We start from the raw sequence: 18,248 nt of genomic DNA, 5'->3' as shown, positions 1-18,248 counted from the left end.
TAATATATGAATAATATAAAAATGTATAACAAATTAAACATGTTATAAGTATAATTGTAAATATAATAATAAAATAATAATATTATAGTTCATTGTGCGATTGGATTGATTTGGATCAGTTATAAAAAGAAGATCTGAAATCCAATCCGATCCAACTGTTTGCAAAAAATAGAATCCAATCAAATCCGAATTAGTGCGGTTTTAATTGGTTTTCAGTTTGAATTGGATTGGATGAGCGGTTTAATTTAAATTAGTTTAGATTTGAACACCCTTAATTACATATTAATATACAATTCAAGAAGATTAAATGATTAATATACAATAAAGCTCACATAAAAGAGAAAGCAATCAGATTCATATACAATAACAAAAAAAATAAATAAATACCCAACACCGTTTTTGTCCATTTTTATAAAGGACAAGGCGCTCTTTCCAAAAAAAATGAGCACTTCAATCTTCAATCTTTTTATTTTAAGATAATACGATTTTTCTATTAAAAAATTTATTAAGTAATAATAAAAATTAGTAATATTAAAATAATACTTTTTAAAAATATTTATATTAATAGAGTATTTTCATTTTAAAAATATTTAGTTTTAAAATTCATGGAGTTTTAAAACTCCAATCAATAGTATTGTAACATCACCAAATTTTGTAGAAAATAATAAGGATAACTAAAACTAATAAATATATCATATATGTGTTTTTCTGTAAATTTAATTAATGGTGGATAACTAAAACGTGGGAGTAATAAATTTATTCTTTTTTTATTAATAAGAATAATTTCAATAGAGTGCTTTTGGAATATCATTTTTTATAGAGTTAAGTACGATTTTGGTCCTTAAAGTAGGAGTTGAGAATTATTTTCGTTCTCAACTTTTTTTTACTTGCAAAATCGTCCCTAAAGTTTAACTTAATTTTAAAATTGTCCTTCGGATCAAAATACCCCTCTCCTTCTTCCCCAAAATCTTCATTTTCTATTCTGCTTTTTCTTCTTCTCCATCACAGCATCATCTCTTCTTCTTTTTTCTTCTTTTTCATCAAAGTATCAACAATAACAACAATAAAACAATGTAATAAAAATAAAAAAAAAAACAACCAGAAACAGAAGCAGAAACAATAGAATTAGAAGCAAAACTAGAACCAGAAGCACAAGCAACTTGAAGCAGAAACAAAACCAAAACTAAAAGCACAAGCAACTAGAAACAGATGCAGAGCATCCAAAATCAGAATGAAATTAGAATAAAAAACAATAATATAATCAAAATAAAAAACAATATAATTAACAAATCAACAAATCCACAAATCAAACAAATTCAACAATATAATTAACAGAAAAGGCAAGGAGCAGAAACGGCCAAGGAGAAGAAACGGCCGGTGAGGAGCAGCGACGACTGGTGACCGAGCGAGGAGGAAGAGCAGAAACGGTGAGTGGTGCAAAACGTCCACACTCGCGGATCTGCTGGCATCGACGTTGAGCGAGGAAGAGGAGCAGCGGCGAGATCTGGCGGCGATATCCAGCGGCAAGGACCGAACGACGAGGAGCAGCGGCGGCGACGAGGAGCAGCGGTGGCGAATTCTCTTCCCCATCCCTTTCCCCTCTTCTTCCTTGAAACCCTCCCCCCAAAGCGTGATCCCCTTTAACTGTTTTTTAATATATTTTTTAGTTAAGGGTAGTTTGGTAATAAAAATTAAAATTTTGGTAGAACGATTTAAAACTAAGTTAAATTTTAGAGATAATTTTATAAGTAAAAAAAGTTTAGGGACAAAAAAATTTTCAACCCCTACCTTAAGGACTAAAATCGTACTTAACCTTTTTTATACTGACAAGAAGTAAATTAATTTTGAATTGATTTATATTAGAATTAATAGATGAAATAATAAAATCAGTCTTATATTAGAGAAATAGTATTATTTTGATAGATAACTATTAAAATCTTGCCACTTATATAATTATCTTAATGATGGAATAATTAAATAATACATTAGTCTTAAATAACTATTTATGACATATAATCCCACAAATATCGACATAATATTTTTTAAAATTTAAAATGAAATTGAAATGAAAACTAGTATTAAAGTTGTTTTAAGTTTTCGGTTAAAAAAAAAAGTTAGCCATGCCATGAGTAACAAAAAGAAAAAAATTACAAACTCTTTGGTAATCACGTAGAAAATTAAACATTTTATGTTATCCAAAAGGGGTAGTTTTTTCCATACAAATACAATAATAATCTTCAATTTATTTTATTTTTATTTTATAAGGATTTTTTCCCATACAAATACAATAATAATCTTCAATTTATTTATTTCTTATTCATAGGGATTTGTCCACCCATACAATAATAACCCCCTTGATCATATGAAAATGATTTATTTCTTTAACTATGGATGATAGCAACAAACACAAGTGTCTCTGCCAATGCAACGAGGTTGTTCAGTTTGTGTAGGATGTTCAATTTTGCATCTTTTCTGGCACACTTCATTTTTGCAAACCAGATTCGGATAATTGGAGGTTCCTCCGGGTTACATGCTCCTGAGAGTCCTGATAATAAGTTTGTCCCTGTCGTCATGCCTAAACAAAAAATTAAATCAAATTAAATACCATAATCTTCAAAATGGCCTAGGTAGATTTTGATGTATGTAGCGCAATTAAGGTCTAAAATATGTTAGTTGTACATAAATTACTGCAAGAACTTTAATATGATTTACAAACATAATAATATAAGTGTGAATTATAATATCTACGTTGCAAGTTGTTAATTCATAGTTCAGAGTACAAAAAAAAAAAAAAAAGCAAAGAGCAACAATAATATGGAAGAGAAGAGAAGAAACTTACTGGTTGTGTTAAAGGGGAGAAGAACTTCATCATTAAAATTAAAATGCTAATTTAACTTTTACTGACTGGTTGTGTTACACCAACACCGGAAACTTTTTGTTTAGCCACTATATATTTCCGGAAGTCCTACATGATTTCATAGTAAAATATTACTCCACTAACGTGAAAATTGAGGGTCTAAATTAATTATTATGTACTATATATTTTTAATAAAATAATTAAATCTAAAATAATCAAATTTGATATCATAAAATAATCAAACATATTATAACATAATTTTTTTTTATAAAAGCACCAACTAGTTAAGCACTTTTTAAACTAAGTCCAATTAAATGCACGTTTTTTTTTCTTCGAATTTTTATTATAGACAAATTATGTATTATTAATTCAGAGATTCAATAGAATAAAAAATAGATAAACAAACTAAGAGAGAATAATATATAACTTTTATTATAGATAAAGTAAAGTTGGACTCCAAAGTAGTCCCTAAGATTCAGAAAATGTATCGATTTCGTCTTTAACTTTTCAATTACACTACTTATGTCCTCGAAATTGAATAAAATGCACCAATCTAGTCCCTTCCCAATTTTCCGTTCACCTTGCTTCCCGGTGGGAGTAACCTGGCAAATAATTGTCACGCTGGATAATAGGAAACGTCATCGTATTGGTTTTGGCGCTAAACCCATAACAAAACAACGTCATTTCAACTATGAAGGAGTTACAAAACTGAACCCCCATATTTAAAGAGATCACTTCATATTCTTCGAACTGAAAAGACGTTGCTCCAAATCCTAGCATTCGCAATTCCTGGTGAGGATTTTTGTGGTGAAGCAATTTCGAATTCGTCGAAACCTGGTCATCGTTGGCTCAAAATCGGTAAAGAAAGGAGCAAAGCTTCTTCGTGAAACCTCCTGACACAGAAGTAGGCATGTAGTATATAAAATATTTTTGTTTTATTTTTTATAATGTTGAGGTATCCATCATTGTGGATTTTACTTGGAAATTTTGTGTAGATTGATGAAAAACTATTGAAGCTATATTATTAGTTAGGATTTTTTATAACGGGTGGTATGGGTAGGAATTTTCAGAATGCTCTGTTTTCACACAGGAAATAAGGGTATTTCTATAATGGCAATGTCAATGAAGTAGCTATTTATAAACAATTTTGGATTGTGTGTTCTATTGTGGTTTGCTGATTCTATTATTAATAGCTTACATTAGATAAAATGTTATACTTTTTTTTGGTGTAGATAGAAAAATTGCTAGATATCATGTTCGATCATGGTGGAACATTGATGCACTACTATTTCGTGGTACATCTTGTGCTTAATTGAGTGAATTTTATCCACTAATCTCACACTTATTCATAGAAATCGCATGTTTTACATTTTCCTTCCTAATTTTGTGCTATGATTGGAAATATGCTTCTTTGGCCTTAATTTTGCTAATTTTAATCCTCTCTTATTACCATTCGATGTCTTTATATGTGTGTTAAGTGATTTCAGGGTTTATAGGGTAGGAATGACTTAGAGGATAGAAAGGTAGCATGCAAAAGTGGAAGGAATACAAGAAATTGAAGGAATTGCTGAGCTATCCAACCTTACCTCTTCATACTAAATCGATCATAACTTGAGCTACAAGGGTCCAAATGAGGCGGTTCCAATTGAGTTGGAAAGCTAACATCCGGGGCTTCAAAATGATATATAATTTGCTATAGTGGCCGTACAGCTAGGCGACGTGCACGCGTGCATCACGCGCACACGTGCATCTATGAAAAATCCAGCGACCTGTACGTATCCAGCGATTTCTGGGCTGTTTTTGACCCAGTTTTCGGCCCAGAAAGCACAGATTAGAGGCTGCATAGTGGGAAAATAGAGAAGACTTCTCATTATTCATAATTTTAGGTTTTAGATGTAGTTTTCTAAGAAGAGAGGCTCTCTCCTCTCTCTAGGTTTTAGGATTTTAGGTTTAACTTTTCTTAATTTCAAATTTCTACTTTGCTTTAATTTAGTTTTCTTCTACTCTTATTTGTTCTAGTCCTTTAGTTTATCTATCTTCTCTTATTGATTTATTTATTCTCTAATTTGGTTTATGAACTCCATGTTAGATTTGATTTTCTATTTAATCCAATTTGAGGTATTTCATATTTATGATTGCTTTCTTTAATTTACGTTATTGATGCTCTCAATTGGTTGTTTGAATTTTATTATCTCTTATTGCTTTGCTATGCTTTTGCGTTGTACCTTCTAAGTGTTTGATAAAATGTTTGGGAGGGTTTTAAGTTAGATTTTTCTCCTTTTGGCCTTGGTTGAGTAATTGGTGACACTTGAGTTATCAAACTCCTTTGTTGATTGATAGTTGAAAGTTGCTGATTGATTTGGATTCCACTAAAGCTAGTCTTTCCTTAGGAGTTGACTAGGACTTGGGGAATCAAATCGATTCGTCCACTTGACTTTCCTTCATAATTAGAGGGTTACCTAAGTGGGAGCGATGAACAATTTTCATCACAATTGATAAGGATAACTAGGATAGGACTTTCAGTTCTTATACCTTGCCAAGAGTTTTTCTAGTTATTAGCTTATTGCTTTTGCAATTTACAATTCTTGTTTCCTATCCAAAACTCCAAAACACACTTTTCCATAACCAATTATAAGCACACTTCCCTGCAATTCCTTGAGAGACGATCCGAGGTTTAAATACTTCAGTATTAATTTTATTAGGGGTTTGTTACATGTGACAAACAATTTTTTGTATGAAAGGATTCTTGTTGGTTTAGAAGCTATACTTTCAACGAGCATTTATATGTGAATTCTAGATCATGCAAGGAATCCGTTCATCAAAATGGCGCCATTCCCGGGGAATTGCAAACGTGTGCCTTACTATTGGTTATTGTAAATATTTGCTTTTTGCTTGTTTGCTAGTTTTTGTTAGTTTTAGGACTTTGTTGCTTATTTTTATTAGTTTTGTTTTTATTTTCTCTTACTACTATGAACTCTCACAACTTTGTCTATGAGTTTGGTTCTAATTGTGTTGCAGAAAGAGGAGATTACAATGAGAACATGCATCAAGGATGGGAGGAGCCACAGGGATTTGATCAACCCTCTTGGCAACAGCCTCCGCCAACATACTATGACCAAGAGCCATTCCAAGAAGCATATCAAGATAATGGCTATGGTGAGCACTCCTTTGATTATCAACAACCACCACCATATGCCTATGAACCCCCTCCTCAACATAACTTTGAACCACCATACTCACAAGCCACCCACTACCAAACACCCTTCTATGATCCTAATCCTTACCCACCATACCAAGAACCTTATGAACCATACTTAGAACCACCCCCATTCCAACACAATTACTCCCAAGAACCACCACTTCAATATACACCATCTCTGTATACTTATCAAGAAGGACCACCTTCGTATTATGAGCCCTTTTTCCCAACAAATAAACCTTCCTATCCACCCCAACCTCCATTGGATAACAACACACTTATCTCTAATCTTATTGGTCTCACCTCTAAACTCCAATATCTTATATCCCGCAGGAACCAACCCTCTACCTCCAATATTCAACCCTCAAGCTTTAGTGCACCACCACCCTTCGTGCAAGAATACCCATATCCATCAATCCAAGAGCAAGATGATCCCAATTATGCTATGGACATGGAACAAGAGAGAAAGGATCGTCTTCGCGAATTCATACTTCAAAAGAAGCTAGAGGAGGCCCTAAACGTGGATGTAGTAGAGACCCTTGAAGGCGAAAGAGTGGTTGAAGAATTAGTGCGGGAAGACATCAAGGAAGAGTTTGATTTTGTATTAGAGCAAGTGGAGAAAGCCGACATTATCACAGAAGAGGAAGTGGTTGAAGACTCAGGAGGCGCTGAACCTCCATAGGAATCTCGAATTGTAGAGTATTCCTCCAATAAGCTTGAATTGATGTTGAGGAGGATAGTGCACAACCTCTGAGGTATATTCCTTATAAAGAATTGGACAGAATAGATCAAGAGGCAAGTTTCCTTGGTGATGATGATCATGAATGAAGCCCTCCTAGTGATGAACTTGTATTCGCAATTAAGCCCCTTGAGTTTGAATAACCTTCTCCAAGTGAATCTGAAGATGATGTGGAGGTAGACTTTTCTCAACCTCCAAATCATGACTTGAGTGACGGGGAAGAATTAGAAGAATTTGATCAGAGCGCAGTTGAAGTTGAAGATGTTTGCAAGGAGGTGGAAGAATTCAAAGAAGAGCACAAGGGAGTGGAGCTTGCAAGATCATTGGAAACACCTCTCCCAAAGCCATTACCATCCAATACAACGTTCAAGTGGGTAAAATTCTTATCCTTAACCTTTACTTTCCCACTTGAATATGGGCTACTGGAGACGAATGGTCAACTTAAAGCTCTTTGTTAAGAGTAAGAGGGAGATGGTTAGTGGTAGGAGTTATCAAGCAAGGTTCAATATGGTTGCATGCTCTAAATTAAAGTGCAAGAGTTAGTGTAGAGCTCAATTGAATGGGTCGAGGAAGTTGTTTGGATGCTTCAATGAGAATTCAGATTGCTTGCCACCCAGTTGGAACAATGATGATCACCATGAAGACGGGTGCAAAAGTAGGGTTTGGGACCCTGGAATTCATTCCAACAATCAACACTTTTGGGGCCTTGTCACTTTCTTTAACTCGCTTAAGGGCCTTATGCACCTAGTTTGGGACCCCGGAGGCTACTGCAAGTACAAACATTGGTGGGGATTCCTAGAAGAGTTCAAGCATAAGCCGCCCTGACAAGGAACTCACCAAATGTCCAACTTAAGGACTTTAACTAAAAGTGCTAGGTGGGAGACAACCTGCCATGGTATGATCTTTCAATTTTATTCATAGTTTTATTTTATTTTATTTTTATTAGTATTCATTCATAATTTTTGCACAAGCATTTGCATTCTGCAAAAAAAAATAGGAGAAGCGGTGTTCGACGTGCAAGCGTCGTTGACGCGTGTGCGTCATGCGTGAATTCGCAACACCAAGGAAGTAAATAGAGAGTTGGGCAGGAGTGGCATTGGAAGTGTGCTTTGTGCACCAGCAAGCCCACGCGTACGCGTACTTGACGCGTGTGCGTCGCTTGCGTTGTTCGCCACCCACGCGTAAGCGTCTGTGACATGTACGCGTGACCCTAGAAATCAGCGTAAATGGGTGTTCTACCCGAAAGTTGTGCTGGCTTGGGGCAAGAATTGCGCTAGAAGCGCAATCTTCATCACGCATACGCGTCCTTGACGCGTGCGCATCATCTTTACTTTTTCCCCAGCCACGCGTGCGCGTAGCTGACGTGCACGGGTCATCTGCCTTTTTAGCCCTCATGCGTATCAATCCGAGAGTTGTGCGTGCACGGGGCTGCCTTCACGTGATTCGCACAAACAGAGATCACGCATACGCGTCTCAGACGCTTACGCGTCACTTGAACTCCATGCGACCTAGGTGAACGCGTGCTGTACGCGTACGCGTCGCATTCCCCGCGTGGTTAAACCATAACGCCGCCCAGACTTCTTCTTCCCCCTTATCTTCCTTATTCTCTCTCTTTCTCTTCTACATATGGCATTTGCATACTTTCCTTTATCGCAATTTAATTTTGTTCATGTTTTTTAGCTTCTTTTCTAATTTTCTTTTTTATCACTGGTGTTAAATGTTCTTATTCAACTGATGCATGTTTTCCTGCATTATTTTTGGTGCTCGTAACTTGTTTTGAATTGTTGGGTATTATTATTCATAGGTCAATACTAAATTTTATTGACACATGTATTCCATTTGCATTGACATGCACTTATACTTTCTTGCATTACCCACACTCTCTCCCCCCATTGTTGCAAATTTTTGCACTATTGATATGCCATTTGCTTCTATTGTTTTCTCATGTACATGTTGTAGCTACCATGTAATTGAGATCCTCATTATTCAGCATTCACCCACGCATATTTTAATTGTTTCCTTATCTTTGTTTCTAGGTTACTTTTCTTCCTTTTTCTCTTCTTTCAGGATGGCCATCAAGAAGGAACACCGAAGACTTTTACATGAGGCGACAAACAAGTTCCTACGCACATTCTTTAGAGAAAAAAGCATCAGTTGGAGCCACCCGTCCACTTGTCCATCTTTGCATGCACCAAGGACAGTGCAATCTTTAAGTGTGGGGAGGTCGATACTGACTTCCGGTGGTTAGTTACTCTCTTTTCAACACCAATTTTTATTCTTCTTTGAAATTAGCTGTTGCATTTGCATGATTGATATGCTTGTTATATTTTGTGCATATTCTACCACTGCTTGGTTGAAGTAATATTTTCTTTTTCAAGAAACTTTTTATAGCATTTCACTAATTTGAATTAATTTTTGCTAAACTTGTTTGAAGAAATTTTATTTTGGAACATGGTTTAGAGCTCGAACACACAAAACCAGTGAGATTTTGAGCCTAATTGATTGGTTGGATTTTATCAACCAATATTTTGTTTTTGGTGTGTGTTGTTCTCTCTAAAAGTGTGATATTTGTCTTGCTTAATTCTATATTTTCATTATTTGATGTATGCATGCACTTACATGATTGAGGCCTTGATTCACTGAGCTTACATACCCATATGGCCTTACCTTTCATTATCCTTTGCAAACCAAAGTTGAGCTTATTTTACCCATTTGTTCTTTACTTTAACTCATCACTAACTCTAAGCGGAAAATAATAATGTCCCTAATTTGAATCCTTGGTTAGCTTAGACTAGTGAGAGTGCTCATGAATTAAGTGTGGAGAAATTGGGTTTGCCAATATTTGGTTTGAGAATTGGGTGTTGTATATCCTTGAGAAATTGTGAAAAAGAATGTTGAGGGCATGTTTATGCATTCAATACCTTAACCATATGCATTGAGAAAAAACAAAAGGAAAAAAATACAAAGAAAAAAAGAGAAAGAGAAAAAGAAAAGAAAAAGAGCAAACAATAATAAAAAGGGACAAAATGCCCCAAAGTAAATGATGGTAGCAATGCATGAGTTGTACTCAAATTCGGATGCATGAATATGTGGAAAACATATTTAATGGGTAGTTAGATCTTGCATTTTAATTACATGGATTGTCCTAAGTTAGTTGGAAAGTTTAGGTTAATTAAGGATTCAAATTTTAGTCCACTTGACCAAATACAATCCTACCTTAACCCTAACCACATTACAACCCTCAAAAGACCTCTTGATTTGTGTATTTGTGCATTAAATTTTTGTTGATTGTTAGATGAAGAGCAAGCCTTAAAAAGTAAAATTAGTAGAGAATTGAGAGAGTCGAACCTTAAACACTTGAGCGATTAGAGTGTATACACTTCCAGTGAGGGTTCGATGCTCGATTCTTTGTTCCCAGCTTTCATGAACTATTTTCTTCTACAAGTGTATTTGTACTTCATTTTTATGATTTGAATTAGTGAAATCCATTTCATATTTGTTCTTAAAAGGTTTATTTACTTTTCACCAAGTAGGTAAAAGTATTTTGCATTTAGTTGCATTCATAAAAATAGGTTGCATTTCATACATCCTACCATTCCTCTTCACTCTTTTAGTTCTCTTGAGCTTAGCATGAGGACATGCTAATGTTTAAGTGTGGGGAGATTTGATGCACCACTATTTCATGGTATATCTTGTGCTTAATTAAGTGGATTTTATCCACTAATCTCACACTTATTCATAGAAATCACATGTTTTACATTTTCTTTCCTGATTTTGTGCTATGATTGGAAACATGCTTCTTTGGCCTTAATTTTGCTAATTTTAATCCTCTCTTATTACCATTCGAAGCCTTGATATGTGTGTTAAGTGATTTCAGGGTTTATAGGGCAGGAATGGCTTAGAGGATAGAAAGGAAGCATGCAAAAGTGGAAGGAATACAAGAAATTGAAGGAATTGCTGAGCTGTCTAGCCTGACCTCTTTGTACTAAATCGATCATAACTTGAGCTACAGAGGTCCAAATGAGACGGTTTAAGTTGCGTTAGAAATGTAACATCCGGGGCTTCAAAATGATATAATTTGCTATAGTGTCTGTATAGCTAGGTGATGCACACGCGTGCATCTGCAGAAAATCCAGCGACCTGTACGTATCAGAAATCGTCCCCAGTGATTTCTACGCTATTTTTGACCCAGTTTTCAGCCCAGAAAACATAGATTAGAGGCTTTAGAGTGGGAGATTGGAGAATATTTCTCATTATTCATAATTTAAGTTTTAGATGTAGTTTTCTAGGGAGAGAGGCTCTCTCCTCTCTCTAGGTTTTAGGATTTTAGGTTTAGCTTTTCTTAATTTCAGATTTCTGCTTTGCTTTAATTTATTTTTCTTCTACTCTTATTTGTTCTAGTCCTTTAGTTTATCTATCTTCTCTTGTTGATTTATTTATTCTTCAATTTGGTTTATGAACTCCATGTTAGATTTGATTTTCTATTTAATGCAATTTGAGGTATTTCATATTTATGATTACTTTCTTCAATTTACGTTATTGATGCTCTCAATTGATTATTTGAATTTTATTATCTCTTATTGCTTTGCTATGCTTTTGCGTTGTGCCTTCCAAGTGTTACTTGTGACAAATAATTTTTTGTATGAAAGGATTCTTGTTGGTTTAGAAGCTATACTTTCAACGAGCATTTATATGTGAATTCTAGATCATGCAAGGAATCCGTTCATTAAACATTTAAGAAGAATGATGATGGAATATTGGTTTACTCACCTGACAATAGAAGTTGCTTAGGAGATTTAGATGAGGATATACTTGATGTTTTCTTTGTGAGACACTATTTCAAGGAGTTGGCGTATGACAAGGTAGTTGAGTGCTGGTAGCCAGTTGCAGACAAAAGGTTGGAGGTTGGATTGAGAGCTCTGACCAGTGATGATGAATTAAGGGACATGTGCTTTCATGTACAGAGGAATGATAGAGTAGTCGATGTTTATTTTGAACATAGAGTTTTCACACCTGAACTATTAGAGGGGACAGAAGTTGTGATGTGTGTGGATTATGAAGTACAAGAGGTTTCTAATGGTGACTTAAAGACTGACAAGTACACCCCTGAGGATACCTCAAACCAAATCCCATATGACAAATCAACTGCAAACCCAATTCCTCCTACTCCAAACCCCATCCCAAACAATGATGACCCCAACTCCATAGGTGATCAAGTGAACCCCAAACCCAATCATAAACCCATACTGAAACCCAATAGAAAGCCCAACCCAACTCTCATTGTCAAGCATAATCAAAAGCCAACTCCAAAGCCTAACCAGAATCTGAAGCCCAACAAAACTTAACCAAATCCCAAGCCCAAGTTCACTTCTAAAACCAAAACCCAAACCCAAATTTAACCCATCTAAAAGAATTACAAGATCTCAAACAAAAGGATGTTGGAGTGCTAACAAAGGCAAGCAAACTCTTCATGTGGATTTAACTACAAATGAATCAACAAGTGATGATGAGAGTTTAGAGGATACATTTTATGTCCCAGTGCAACAGGCCAGCTCTAGTAATGATGATGAATTGGTTGGAACAATTTTGAAATCAATTAGGAAAGAGATCAAGAAGGTTAAAAAAAATCTAGAAACCTAGAACATAGCAGAGCAGATCCTGAGCAAGAGGGTGAACAGCACTGATTGGTGGAACAGAGCTGATGCCGACGATGGTAACAAGTAAGTGAAGTAACAACAACAAAGCTCACAACATAACTAACAATAATTATTCACAATTATTCAACAAAGTTCACATTTCAGTTCAGTAACTTTAGTTCACAATTCACAGAAATATAAAAAATCACAAATCACAATTCACAGCTCACAGAACTTCACAGGATCAAAAAATTATTCAATTATAGTTTAAAAAAATTACCTAGAAGCTAGAAGAAGCCTTCAACAGAGCACGCAAGAGGGAGACTCCGAGACAAGGCGCGCCTTCGAACGGGACAGCGGCTTTGGTGGATTAGAGCTATGATGAGCGGATAATTTATACGCTTTTTGGCATTATTTTTAGGTAGTTTTTAGTAGGATCTAGCTACTTTTAGGGATATTTTTATTATTTTTTATGCAAAATTCACATTTCTGGACTTTACTATGAGTTTGTGTGTTTTTCTGTGATTTCAGGTATTTTCTGGCTGAAATTGAGGGACCTAAGCAAAAGTCTGATAGGAGGCTGACAAAGGACTGTTGATGCTGTTGGATTCTGACCTCCCTGCACTCGAAATGGATTTTCTGGAGCTACAAAAGTCCAAATGGCGTACTCTCAACGGTGTAGAAAAGTAGACATCCAGAGCTTTCCAGCAATATATAATAGTCCACACTTTATTTGAGTTAAGTCGATGCAAACTGGCGTTCAACGGCAGTTCTATGCTACATTCTGGAGTAAAACGCCAGAAACACGTTACAAACCAGAGTTAAACGCCAAAAACACGTTACAACTTGGCGTTTAACTCCAGAAGAAGCCTCTGCATGTGTAAAGCTCAAGCTCAGCCCAAGCATACACCAAAGTGGGCCCCGAAAGTAGGTTTCTGCATTTAGACTTATTTTTGTAAACCCTAGTAACTAGTCTAGTATAAATAGGACATTTTACTATTGTATTAGACATCTTGGGATCTATCTTTGGATTATTATTGGATTACCTTATGATCCTTTGATCACGTTTATGGGGGCTGGCCATTCGGCCATGCCTGGACCATCACTTATGTATTTTCAATGGTGGAGTTTCTACACACCATAGATTAAAGGTGTGGAGCTCTGCTGTACCTCGAGTTTCAATGCAATTACTACTATTTTCTATTCAATTCAGCTTATTCTTGTTCTAAGATATTCATTGCACTTCAACATGATGAATGTGATGATCCGTGACACTCAGCATCATTCTCACTTATGAATGCGTGACTGACAACCACTTCCGTTCTACCTTAGACCGAGCGTGTATCTCTTGGATTCCTTAATCAGAATCTTCGTGGTATAAGCTAGAACCCTTTGGCGGCCATTCTTGAGAATCCGGAAAGTCTAAACCTTGTATGTGGTATTCCGAGTAGGATTCAGGGATTGAATGACTGTGACGAGCTTCAAACTCGCGATTGTTGGGCGTGGTGATAGACGCAAAAGAATCAATGGATTCTATTCCGACATGATCGAGAACCGACAGATGATTAGCCGTGCTGTAACAAGAGCATTTGGACCATTTTCACTAAGAGGATGGGATATAGCCATTGACAACGGTGATGCCCTACATACAGCTTGCCATGGAAAGGAGTAAGAAGGATTGGATGAAAGTAGCAGGAAAGCAGAGATTCAAAAAGGAACACATCATCTCCATACACTTATCTGAAATTCCTACCAATGAATTACATAAGTATCTCTATCTTTATTTTATATTTTATTTATTATTAATTTCGAAACCTCTATAACCATTATAATCTGCCTGACTGAGATTTATAAGATGACCATAGCTTGCTTTATACCAACAATCTCTGTGGGATTCGACCCTTACTCACATAAGGTATTACTTGGCGACCCAATGCACTTACTGGTTGGTTGTGCGAAGTTGTGACAAAGTGTGATTCACGTTTGAGAGCGCTACCAAGCCTTTGGCGCCATTGTTGATGATCACAATTTCGTGCACCAAGTTTTTGGCGCCATTGCCGGGGATTGTTCGAGTTTGGACAACTGACGATTCATCTTGTTGCTCAGATTAGGTAATTTTCTTTTCAAAAAGTTTTTAAAAATCTTTCAAAATTTTTTTCACTTTTTCATTTTTCTAAAGATTATTTTCGAAAAAAAAATCCAAAAAACAATTTTTAAAATAAAAAAATAAAAAATATTTTGTGTTTCTTGTTTGAGACTTGAGTCAATTTTTTTTTTAATTTGGTGTCAATTGCATGTTTTTAGAAATTTATGCATTTTTCGAAAATTTCATGCATGGTGTTCTTCATGATCTTTAAGTTGTTCTTAGTAAGTCTTCTTGTTTGATCTTGATTTTTTCTTATTTTATGTTTTTTTGTTATTTTTCATATGCATTTTTGCATTCATAGTGTCTAAGCATTGAAAATTTCTAAGTTTGGTGTCTTGCATGTTTTCTTTTCTTGAAAATTTTTCAAAAATAAGTCTTGATGTTCATCTTGATCTTCAAAGTGTTCTTGGTGTTCATCTTGACATTCATAGTGTTCTTGCATGCATCATATGTTTTGATCTAAAATTTTCATATTTTGGGTCATTCTTGTGTTTTTCTCTCTCATCATTAAAAATTCCAAAATAAAAAATATATTTTCCTTATTTCTCTCAAAATTTCGAAAATTTGAGTTGACTTAGTCAAAAATTTTTAAAACTTAGCTATTTCTTATAAGTCAAATCAAATTTTCAATTTTAAAAATCTTATCTTCTCAAAATCTTTTTCAAAAAGCAAATCTTTTTCATTTTTTTTATTATTTTCAAAAATTTTTAAAATTTAATTTCAAAATCTTTTTGTTATCTTTATTTCAAAATTTCAAAAACTTTACTAATAATTAATGTGATTGATTCAAAAATTTGAATTTTGTTACTTTCTTGTTAAGAAAGGTTCAATCTTTAAATTCTAGAATCATATCTTTTAGTTTCTTGTTAGTCAAGTAATCAAATTTTAATTTTAAAAATCAAATCTTTTCCAAAATATATTTTTCAATCATATCTTTTCAAAATATCTTTTTTCAAATTATATCTTTTTCAAATTCAATTTCAAAATCTTTTCCAACTTTTTATCTTTTCAAAATTGAATTTCAAATTCTTTTTCAACTAACTAATTGACTTTTTGTTTGTTTTACTATTTTTTATCTTTTTCAAAACCGCCTAACTACTTTTTCCTCTCTAATTTTTGAAAAGTCCTTCCTCTTTTTCAAAATTCTTTTAATTGACTAATTGTTTCAAATTTTAATTTTAATTGTTTTTCTTCTCTTAATTTTCGAAAATCACTAACCCTTTTTCAAAATTTATTTTTGAATTTCTCCCTCTCTCATCTCTTTCTATTTATTTATTTATTTACTAACACTTCTCTTCCACTCAACAATTCGAACCCAGTCTTTCCCCTTGTGTTTGGATTCTTACATTTTCCTTCTTCTATTCTTTTATTCTTCTACTCATATAAAGGAATCTCTATACTATAAGATAGAGGATTCCAAATTTTCTTTGTTTTCTTCTCTTTCCTATGAGCAGGAACAAGGAAAAAGGTATTCTTGTTGAAGCTGATCCTGAAACTGAAAGGACTCTAAAGAGAAAACTAAGAGAAGCTAAAATACAACAATCCAGAGACAACCTTACTGAAATTTTCAAACAAGAAAAAGATATGGCAGCCGAAAATAATAATGCAAGGAGGATGCTTGGTGATTATACTACACCTACTTCCAAATTTGATGGAAGAAGCATCTCAATCCCTACCATTGGAGCAAACAATTTTGAGCTGAAGCCTCAACTAGTTGCTCTAATGCAACAGAACTGCAAGTTTTATGGACTTCTATAAGAAGATCCCTATCAATTTTTAACTGAATTCTTGCAGATCTGTGAGACTGTTAAGACTAATGGAGTAGATCCTGAAGTCTACAGGCTCATGCTTTTCCCTTTTGCCGTAAGAGACAGAGCTAGAACATGGTTAGACTTATAACCTAAAGATAGCCTGGACTCTTGGGATAAGCTGGTCACGACCTTCTTGGCTAAGTTCTTTCCTCCTCAAAAGCTCAGCAAGCTTAGAGTGGATGTTCAGACCTTCAAACAAAAAGATGGTGAATCCCTCTATGAAGCTTGGGAAAGATACAAGCAGATGACCAAAAGGTGTCCTTCTGACATGCTTTCAGAGTGGACCATTTTGGATATATTCTATTATGGTCTATCTGAGTTCTTTAAGATGTCACTGGACCATTCTGCAGGTGGATCGATTCACCTAAAGAAAATGCCTGCAGAAGCTCAAGAACTTATTGACATGGTTGCAAATAACCAATTCATGTACACTTCTGAGAGGAATTCTGTGAATAATGGGACGCCTCAGAGGAAGGGAGTTCTTAAGATTGATGATCTGAATGCCATATTGGCTCAGAACAAAATGTTGACTCAACAAGTCAACATAATTTTTCAAAGTCTGAATGGATGGCAAAATGCATCCAACAGTACTAAAGAGGCATCTTCTGAAGAAGAAGCCTATGATCCTGAGAACCCTGCAATGGCAGAGGTAAATTACATGGGTGAACCTTATGGAAACACCTATAATTCCTCATGGAGAAATCATCCAAATTTCTCATGGAAGGATCAACAGAAGCCTCAACAAGGCTTTAACAATGGTGGAAGAAATAGGCTCAGTAATAGCAAGCCTTTTCCATCATCTTCTCAGCAACAGACAGAGAATTCTGAGCAGAGCTCCTCTAGCTTAGCAAACATAGTCTCTGATCTGTCTAACGCCACTTTAAGTTTCATGTGTGAAACAATGTCATCCATCAGAAATTTGGAGACACAAGTGGGTCAGCTGAGTAAGAAAATCACTGAAACTCCTTCTAGTACTCTCCCAAGCAATACTGAAGAGAATTCAAAAAGAGAGTGCAAGGCCATTGACATAATTAAAATGGCCGAACCTAGAGAGGAAGGGGAGGACATGAATCCCAATGAGGAAGACCTCATGGGACGTCTCCTAGACAAGAAGGAGTTTCCTATTGAGGACCTAAAGAAATCTGAGGCTCATATAGAGACCATAGAGATTCTATTAAACCTCCTTCTACCATTCATAAGCTCTGAAAACTATTCTTCTTCTGAAGAGGATGAAGATGTAACTGGAGAGCAAGTTGCTCAATATCTAGGAGGTATCATGAAGCCGAATGCCAAGTTGTTTGGTAATGAGACTTGGGAAGGTGAACCTCCCTTGCTCATTAGTGAACTAGATACATGGGTTTAGAAAACTCTACCTCAAAAGAAACAAGATCCTGGTAAATTCTTAATACCCTGTACCATGGGCACCATGACTTGTGAGAAGGCTCTGTGTGACTTGGGGTCAGGTATAAATCTTATGCCACTCTCTGTAATGGAGAAACTAGGGATCTTTGAAGTACAAGCTGCCACATTCTCATTATAGATGGTAGACAAGTCAGTAAGACAAGCTTATGGATTGGTAGAGGACATGTTAGTAAAGGTTAAAAGCCTTTACATCCCTGCTGATTTCATAATCTTAGACACTAGGAAGGAGGAGGGTGAATGCATCATCTTTGGAAGACCATTCCTAGCCACAGCAGGAGCTGTGATTGATGTTGACAGAGGAGAGCTGGTCCTTCAATTAAATGGGGACTACCTTGTGTTTAAAACTCAAGGATATTCCTCTGCAACCATAAAGAGGAAGCATGAAAAGCTTCTCTCAATACAGAGTCAAACAAAGCCCCCACAATCAAACTCTAAGTT

At 35.3% G+C, this 18,248-nt stretch overlaps 1 non-coding gene across 1 annotated transcript; it reads right to left on the bottom strand.

The window, feature by feature from the left end:
• Positions 1-16,554: 16,554 nt before the first annotated feature.
• LOC112719443 (small nucleolar RNA R71) lies at positions 16,555-16,662 on the bottom strand. The gene has a single exon (XR_003161744.1). It is a non-coding gene; the product is annotated as a small nucleolar RNA R71 (small nucleolar RNA).
• Positions 16,663-18,248: the final 1,586 nt, after the last annotated feature.

Source organism: Arachis hypogaea, chromosome 10 (assembly GCF_003086295.3).
Source record: "Arachis hypogaea cultivar Tifrunner chromosome 10, arahy.Tifrunner.gnm2.J5K5, whole genome shotgun sequence".
NCBI classification, from domain to species: Eukaryota; Viridiplantae; Streptophyta; class Magnoliopsida; order Fabales; family Fabaceae; genus Arachis; species Arachis hypogaea.
The sequence above is the reverse complement of the archived record's forward strand: the minus strand, read 5'-3'. Positions and strand labels throughout refer to the sequence as shown.